The sequence below is a fragment of the Lactuca sativa genome, chromosome 8, assembly GCF_002870075.4.
Source record: "Lactuca sativa cultivar Salinas chromosome 8, Lsat_Salinas_v11, whole genome shotgun sequence".
NCBI classification, from domain to species: domain Eukaryota; kingdom Viridiplantae; phylum Streptophyta; class Magnoliopsida; order Asterales; family Asteraceae; genus Lactuca; species Lactuca sativa.
The window spans coordinates 100,195,392-100,205,422 of record NC_056630.2 but is presented as its reverse complement, the minus strand read 5'-3'; the positions used below and the strand labels follow the sequence as shown (position 1 = coordinate 100,205,422).

The 10,031-nt window shown below is 34.3% G+C and overlaps 1 long non-coding RNA gene across 1 annotated transcript; it reads left to right on the top strand.

Annotated features, from left to right (window-relative positions):
• Positions 1-7,841: 7,841 nt before the first annotated feature.
• LOC128128040 (uncharacterized) lies at positions 7,842-9,410 on the top strand. The gene is made up of 3 exons (XR_008225598.1): positions 7,842-8,037; positions 8,445-8,513; positions 9,136-9,410. It is a non-coding gene; the product is annotated as an uncharacterized LOC128128040 (long non-coding RNA).
• The last annotated feature ends 621 nt before the right edge of the window (positions 9,411-10,031 follow it).

Here is a 10,031-nt window from a genome sequence, read left to right as displayed (position 1 = left end):
AAACACTATAACTTTTAATAACATAAAAACACTTAAACATTTATTATAACATTTACATTAAATCTTCATATTTAAATCACAAATATCTTCAAATACATTAATGTTTTTAATGAGAAAAACTCTACAACCTTATAAAAGAAAGGAAAATAAAAAGTTATTAGTGATTACTAATTAATAATCATAAGTTAAAAACTCTTGAGTTGTAACTAATAAATATACATAAATTAGAAAACTTTTGAGTTGTAGTATGAGTTTCAAATGAATGCGGTACTTGGAAATGTATATTTATTATTATTATTATTATTATTATTATTATTATTATTATTATTATTGTTATTATTATTATTACTATTATTATTATTATTATTATTATTATTATTATTATTATTATTATTATATTCGTCTAAATAATTAGTTTTGATGCATCATTTTAATCCCCTCAATTATTAAACATAAATATATTTAATTAGTTTTGATGCATCATTCTAAATAATTAGTTTTGATGCATCTTGCATGAAAAACCTTTTCCTTTAACTCTTTTACACTTATATATTATCCAAACCTTGTCTAATGCATATATCGTTATATAAGTAAGGTTTGAAAGACTTAGGACTGATAACACACTTTATTTCATGTTCCTTGTTTAGTTGTGGACTTAGAGTACCTTATTGTTTGTCCGAGTGTCGTTTGATCCTTAGTTATATATTATGTATATATGTATAGACATAAAAGCTTTTATCTCAGTTCAATACACTCAGTTATACAAACAGCTTTACTAGTAAACTATAATAGGTATAGTTTAGGAAGACACTACTCATTACTTCTAGTACAATGAAACATACAAAGATTCAGTTCATACATGAGTCAATACATACGATTATGAGAAACTAAGAGAACATACTGTTATGAGAAACTAAGAGAACATACTATAATGAGAAACAATACATACGATACACTATACAAGAGAACATACTATTATGAGAAACTAAGAGAACATACTATAGTGAGAAACAATACATACTATACATTATACAAGAGAACATACTATGATGAGAAACAAAGAGAACATACTACATACTAGACAGAGAGAACATACAATACTCTAGTACATACATTACATATAAAAGTATACAATAACCTAAATGTGAACCATTGTTCGGGGCATGGAATCACTGCCATGGCTCGATTTGTATCCAGAGTCTCCTGAAGGGAGAGCGTGAATTTGTGTATAGTTTTATACTGGACTGACTATCCTACACCTTGTTGGTCACTACAGTGGGACTTGCAAGTCTACGTGTGCCAAATGTCATTTCTTCCGACATCTTTCATCGTTGTGTTATTAGTCGATAGTATGGTGCAATCATTTCACATTACATATTAATTAACGGACGGATTAAGGTAGATAGTACATTCGTAGTTACTATAATACAACACTACAGTACTTTATTATTTCCCCATTGCATTCACATTGTGATCTCCTCACATAAAAGGTAATGTAAAAACTATATTTTTGGTTAATGATAGTCACACTTGGGAAAATACACACTCTTACAAGAAACAAACATACATAACATTTGATGCCTTGGTATAAGGCTACGTTTAGTAGAAAATATAGGATTTTCTAGGAGATACAAACATTTACAAACTTATACATCAAACACTTACAAACGTTTTCATACAAACAATGACATTAAAATGCTTATGAACTCACCAGCTTTAAAGTTGATCAACTCTTTCAAAATAACTTGTATTCTCAGGTCATCAGTAGACAGGTACCGATGCCAGGTTTTGAGAAGATGGAGCTCGTTCACGACTCATCTTTTATTTTGATTTACATTTTTGGTGTCTTATAAACTTCACAGAACACACTTGCATAGATAGATTGTCCAAGAGACTAGTGTTATGTGATGTGTCACATAACAAAGACAAAGATGTAGAGATAGATGGTTCCTTCGGGGACAAGAGATAGAAGGTTCCTTCGGGAACAAGAGTATGGTTACTTTGGCGATAAGATATAGAAGGTTCATTCGGGAATAAGAATATGGTTCCTGCAGGGACAAGAGTATGGGTTCTACGGGGATGAGAGTATGATTCCATCGGGAATAAAAGATAGAGGTTCATTTGGGGACACGAGCATGATTCCTTCAAGAATAAGAGTATGGTTGCTACGGGTACATGATTATGATTCCTTTGGGAATAAGAGTATGTTTCCTACGGGGAAAAGAGTATGATTCCTTCGGGAATAAGAGTATGGTTCCTGCAAGGAAAAGAGTTTGATTCCTTCGGCAATAATATGATGGTTCCTTCGGGTATATAGGTAGGGGATCCCTTTTGGGATGTAAATAAATGATTCATGTGGGAATCTAGATCGAGTATGATTAGATATGATAGAGAAAGGTTCCTTGGGAGGAAGAGGAAAATATCAGTTCTTTTTAAGAACTTTGATGTAACCCGTAAGGGGTCAAGAGTAAGGGATTTGTGAGGGATTCAAGAGAAAAATAAAGATTAAGGATCCACAAGGGATCATAAAAGAGAGAGGTAAGATCGGATGAGAATTAACATAGTGGAGACTATGGGCCTGAGATAATCAATTAACCAAAAATCATGCGAGTGACACATGGCACAATGGGCCAAATATAATCCATGAGACTATGGAGAACATGATACAAATCAAAGAAAGACTAAGGGTCGCTCGTAAACTTTAGAATAATTATGTTGATATAAGATGTAAGCCATTAGAATTTGAAGTCGAGGACAAAGTTATGTTGAAAGAAACCCATTGTAAATTTATGATTCGATTTGGAAAACGAGGTAAACTGAACCCATAGTATACAATACCTTTTGAATTTCTCGATATAATTTGTTATGTTGTGTATCTCTTAAAACTGCCTCAAGATCTAGACAAAGTACATGATATCTTCCATCTATCAAACCTGAAAAAGTGTTTGTCTGATGACACCAATGTGATCCTTATCGATGAGACTGAACTGAGCACAAAACTTCACTTAGTCGAAGAACCAATGGAGATTATGGATTGAGAAGTTAAATGTTTAAAGCAGAGTCAAATTCCAATCATAAAGGTGAGCCGAAATTCTAAATGGGGACCAAGATTTGCCTGAGAACGCGAATATCAGATGAAGTAGAAGTACCCCTAATTGTTTAATGATATCATGTCTACGAGTTGAATTTCAGGACAAAATTCTTTTAACGGGGGGAGAATGTAACAATTGGTAAAAATCAGGCCAATGTTTGCTAGTCAGTCACCGTAAACCCTACTATAATAGGGACTATTATATGTTTACATGTATCATTATAAGCAATTGAAGCCGTTTTATTCTTAATTTATTATAGATTAATTCATTTTGTGCTTAGGATTAGGTGTAATAATTTATTTCATGGTTATAAACACTGTTAGCATAAACCAAAATCAAACGAATGAAAACTATTGAATCTAAACTATTCAAACATAGAGCTTTAAACGCCACTTCACGAAATTTCATGTATTGAAATCGAATTCCATTTGGGTTTTTGAACTCATCACATTCGACATTACTATAGAAAAATGGCGAGAAAATACATTTTTGTCTAAATACCCAAGTATTTATACGTTTTGTATTTTTATAAATACTCAAGAAATTGTATGTTATGTATTTATAAATATTCAAATATGTATATGCTATGTATAGTACTAAAAGACTAAATTTTTACACATGCAAATAATAAAAAATCAAGATCATATAGTAACGAAGGAATTAGCCATGTATTCAATAGGAAGTTTCACTAACAATTTCCTTCTCTATCTCTCATATCTCACTATTTACCTCACGTATATCTCTCTTTCTCCACACTTGCAGTCACAAAATCATGAACATCATGTTGTAGTACAAATCTTAATTTCTAGGAAGCTTCCTTTGCACAAATAAAATATTATAAAAGATAGCAAGTACCTTAGTTAGATCATCTTATATCTTCATCGTATGCTAGTAATTTCTCACCATTTTCCTTCTCCTCACCAAACAATTGAATGCTCTTTATATTCCTCCATATTTCCTCTCTATTTCCCCATCCTTTCTCTAAAACTCACTTCACTTTCAAACACCCTCAACTTCTCACTCAAACTTAATTATTTCCCTGCCCTTTTTCTCCTCTTCTAAACCCATAAAACCGAGAGTAAAATAGAGGTTGCCGCCCTCTTGGGTCCATCCCTCATTTCAACCCTCTTCCCTCTCTTTTGTGCTGATTTTAACAACCCCGAACACCTCCTAAACCTCCCATTTTGATATTGAATTTTGAAGGATAAAAATAGCCCCAAACCTCACTTCTTTTCCTTATTTTCTTTCTGGATTTCAAAGACCAAACAACCTCTATTATAGGTTGTATTTGAGTGAAAGAAGAGCTCCAATCTTCCATATTTTGATCTTCAAAGTCCTTGATTTCCATTTTCTTTTGAACCTTTAAATGTATCAATAATCCTAGGTAAAATACTCATATTTTCCTTCTTCTTTTTGACATAAAAAGAACTCTTTTATTGCAAAATGTTACATCATATGTTCTAAATAAAACAACCCATGTACAATGTGCACATATATCTTCCAAAAACCACTCCATTCAAAACACAGTTGTTATGTAGTCTGATTTTCGTCAGAATTGTTATTTAAAACTCGTAGAAATATTAAGTCTAGCAAACATTATAATTTAAGTTTTATGACGTAGAATTATAGTTGGGAATTTTATGAAAAAACACTAGTTTAATAAACTTCTAAATTAAAAGTTTGGGAATTAAACTAAATCACACAATTAGTTAGATTGAATTAAACATGAGAATCCCTATATGAGTTATACTCTTCATCCGCTAAGAAAACTTAGTACAAGCCTTCTATGCTATAACTGCTAATCTGCAAGGAGTGTGAAACTTCATTTGTATAGATCTATACAAGGTGACAAACCCACATATTGTTTGCTAGCTACAACCTACGTTTAACGAGTTAATTGAGGGTAATGGTTCATTCTCTATTTTTTCATGATGTTGATGAATCTCCCTTGATGGCTCGCCACCTTCTCGTGTGCTGGTTCAGAGGCTTTCTCATCTGTAGTTCGGCTATAGGCTCACAATAGACATCTTGTTAAATCTAAAATGTGCAATCACAAAAATGAACAAACGATTATGTTTGGTCTCACTACTCATATGAATTGATCTAGTACATTGTGTATTAGGAAGGTTTTTGCTCAAGATAAAAGGGATAAATAACGATTTCACAATAATGACTGTCAAAAACTTAACAATGTTTTGATACGACTTGCTATTGTTTATAAACTTACGTTTCATAAGTTACTCGAAAAAACATTTTTTTTACTTATATGGGTTTACAAACTTGCAAACAAAACACTATTTTTATACTTTTTATCAAATAAAAGCACCTCTTTTATAAAAGTCATTTTTTATGAATTTACTCTTTATTTTAAAAGAGCACACTAGTCTAAACCTATGGAACTCATCGACAATTTTTATGACGTATTTTTGAACGCGTGTATTCTCATGTAATTAGAAGCTAAAAACATGGCACTCGTTTCTTGGAAAAATCTATTTTTCCTCACTTTTGTGCTAAACTTTATATTTCGACATTTGTTTACTTAAATTTCATTTAATTGAACTTGTTATGGTAATATCAAACGATGTAAACTTTACACTAAGATTTATGGATTGTAATATATTAATTTAAATTTTGTAATTTTCAATGTATGTTTGTTAACCGTGATCCATCATTGGAGTCACAACCTTGACGTTTCCGTCATCGGCCAGGTTGTGACAAGAGCTTACCATCTATGGGAAGGGGCTAGAGTTGGTTCAACCTTTTGTTCGACCGCCAGGGCTAGGATGCATCTTCGTCGTAGATGATCGAGCCAGCTTGCATATGTGGTTGACACTCGAGTGGAGGAGAAGAAGTCAGTTTCTGATGTTCCCGTGGTGACAAAATTTCCTGATGTTTTTCTAGATGATGTACTAGGTGTGCCTCCTAAGACGTATGTGGAGTTTAGGATCAACATGATCCATGGAACTGCCCCAACTGCTAAGGCGCTATATTGCCTTACAACGCCTGAGATACATGAGTTGTCTTCACAAACTCCAGGAGTTGTTGGGAAAGTGGTTTATTCGACCTAGTAGCTCGCCATGAGGAACACTGATCCTTTTGTCAAGAAGAAGGATGGTTCACACCTAACGTGCATTGATTACCGGGAGTTGAACAAGTTGACGGTGAAGAATCGTTACTCACTACCGAGGATTGATAACCTTTTTGACAAGTTGTAGGGAGCTTCTTGGTTCTCCAATATCGATTTGAGGTGAAACTACCATCGGATGAGGGTTAGGGAGGACGACATTCAGAAGATGGCCCTCCGTGCTCGTTATAGTCATCTGAAGGCCGAGTGTCCAAAACTTGCATCCAGGATAGTACAGACTCCGGACCTTAGGACCCTGCATATTACTGATGAACGGCAGGGGAAGGTCGAGGCTCTGAGGGCTCAAGAGAGAGAGCATTTCAGTTGACAGTAGAGGAGGCCAGGGCAGCTCTAGACGTCGTGGCTGGTATGTGTTCTTTATTTATTTCTTTTGATTTATTTATGTTGCTTATGAGATTTTTCTTGTTATGTACTTTCCTTGGGAATTATGTACCTATACTTATGCTATTTGACTCGGGTGCGAGTCGGTCTTTCGTGTCATCATCTTTTTTCATGGTTTTAGTATTGCGTGAGAGGCCTTGAGCAAGCCATTGAAAGTCTCTATACCATATGAGGATTTGGTATCTGCCACTAATATCCATCGGGGTTGTGTATTTGATATTTTTGGTGTTGGGTATCCAATAGATCTTATCCCGATTGTGACGGGAGATGTAACGCCCGCAGATCCGGGCTAGTCAATTTAGAGGCAATAGGGGTCGAAAACGACTTTTTGACAAAAAGATTATTTAGAATAAATAATCTTAACCAATTTGTAGAATATGTCACAAGGTTTCCGTACATATAAAGAACGCTGAAATCCGAGTTATAACGAAGAAGTTATGACCCGTCGAAGTTTCGCGTCGGAACCGGCACGGCGCCGGGAAGCGTAAATAGTAAATTTATGATATATAGAGATTTAGCCTTAGCGCTCTAAACAAAAGTCGTAGAATATGTTAAACTAAGAACATCGATAAAAAGAACGCCCAAATCTGACTTCGTATGAAGAAGTTATGATTTTTCGAAGTTTCGGATTAGCGGTGTACAGCCCGAAATTCGAATTTTAGATCGATTGATTTTTAGCCGACACAACCTAAACAAGAATCGAAGATCTCGTTATTAGTAGCATAACGATAAAAATACAAACTAAAATGGACATCGAATAAAGAAGTTATGAGATTTTAACGGACCAATCCTGTCCTGGCCTGTTAAAAATATAACTTTAAAAATAAAGTCAAAATTAACCAACGGAGTCTAAACGAAAGTTGTAGAGTATGTCTCCACCTACGCGTGGATATAAATAACGTCAAAAACGGAGTTCGTATGAACGAGTTACAAATTATAGTAGTATATTTACGTATTAAAATAAAGTATAAATCATGTATACGTACACATATATATACATATGTATATATCATTAGAAAGGTATCGACGATGCGGTTATTATAAAACTAATGTTGAGTTCTTTCGACATTAGTTTAGTACAAAGATCATTAAATCCATTTAAAATAGTATTATAGAAGGGTGTTTAGTTGTTTATATAACTAAAAGGTCATTAAGTAATTATGGAGGGTAGTTTTTGAAAATTCAATTAGTATAAATAAGAGCCTTGGGCTCTCATATTTCTTGCACCATTCTCTTGATTCAAGAGTCTTTCTCTCCTTATCCCCCGAGCATTTCGGTCCCTCGTGATTCGACTTCTCTTTCTGTAGTTTTAGTATAGTAAGGTGAGCGCTGAAGCGCTGCACGAATCTTTCTTAGAAAGATTCAGCGACGAAGTTCTGCCCCTGCAGAGCCCGACTCCTAGCTAAAATCCCCTTGAAAGTAAGTTATGTTTACCCTATTTTAAATATAGTTTATATTTAAAATTAGTATTGTTATTATAAATTTATAATAAATATTTGGGCTATTATTATGACTTATATAAGTGTCGTTATAATATCTTTTAACTACTCGCGGTACGGGGAATCTGGTTTAAAGGGCCGCATAGGGTTGTTGGATTTCAGAAGTGCTATACGCCAAAATGGTCCTGCCCTCCGGTGTTTTATGTCTAACCCCTGTCTGTACATAGTAGTTGGAAAGTATTGTTTAAACGCTTATATAATAATAATAATAATAATAATAATAATAATAATAATAATAATAATAATAATAATAATAATAATAATAATAATAAGACTAATAATTAGTCACGGTAATATTAGACTAAAATCTAGTGGTGATAATACTAGGTTTCGTCAAAGGAAATTATTTTAAAGTAAACGAAGCGCTGTCCGAGTACCGAGTCACCACCTTCTCAGGTGAGTGCATAGTTACTTTCAGCTTACATATAGATATGAAGTATTTTATATAAATTACGTGCTGTGTGTGTATATTATCTGTATACTTGCTATCTATGCTGGATGAACGTTTTATACATGTTTTCAATGATTTAAACTGTATATGTATTTTATATCTACAAAATGTGTTGGGTAAAACATGGGTAGATGTATTAGTTGCTGTGTGATAAAATGAAATAATGAGATGCCTCGTTATAGATGTTCTTGATGATCTAGTCATCTAGCGGAGTATAGATGACGACCACGGACTATTCTAGACAGTCCAGTGGAACACTAACAGGCTCGCAACCTGTAGGTGTTTATTCGAACTTTGTGTTTAACCGAACTGTGTGTTTATTCGAACTGTGTGTTTATTCGAACTGTGTGAACTGTGTGCTCACCAGATATACTCCATCCCAATGATAGTCCTTTGACTAGGTCCCTTGTGTTAGATGATTTAGGGACGTAATGTGAGGATAACGGGAATGGGTAATTGGGTTGATTGTTTGATGTTTAAAAATAATAATTATATTATTGTGGGTTGAAAACCCTATGTGCTCACCAGGTTTCCCAACCTGACCCACTCAGTTTATTTTTATCACAGGTGTTGATATGAAGTCACAATACACTGAGAGATTTAAAGAGATGTAGATCACTAGTGTAAATAATTGTAAGTTCTGTTTATGCTTATGTTTCTGTATTAACGATGACATCCCAAACGTTTTAAAATGAAATAAATACGTTTCATCGAAAATGTTTTAATAACGTATTTACCATGTTTTTCTGGGAACAAATTCCGCAACATTTTTATAAAATGAAGTACTCTGATTTTTATAAAGCATAAACAAAATCGGTCTTTTCTGGCCGTGAAAATGGGGATGTCACAGGAGACGTCTGTGTTATAATGGAAATGGATTGGTTGAGCCGGTTTGGGGCTCTGATTGACTGCGAGTGACAGTTCGAGATCCTAGTAGGGGAGTGCTGACCATTTACGGTAAGGGTACTAGGTCAGGATCAACTTTTTGTTTTGCTACTAGGGCGAGATAGAATTTGCATCATGGGTGTATGAGTTATCTGGCATATGTGGTGGATACCTGAGTTGATGAGGATAAACCGGTTTCTATTTTTGATTTTCCAGTTGTGTGCAACTTTCCTAATGTATTTCCATAGGAGTTATCGGGTGTGCCTCTTAAAATGCAAGTGGAGTTCCGGAACGAACTGATCCCTAGTGCGACTCCAATTGCCAAGGCATCATATAATCTCGCACCTCCTGAGATGCTGGATTTATCTTCTCAGCTTCAAGAGTTGTTAGGAAAGGATTTTATTCGATCGAGCAGTTCTCCATGGGTGCATCAATCCTTTTTGTCAAAAGAAGGATGGTTCACACTAGATGTGCATTGATTACCGAGGATTGAACAAGCTAATGGTGAAGAAACTTTATCCATTACCGAGGATTGATGATCTATTTGATCAATTACAGGGGGCATCTTGGTTTTCCAA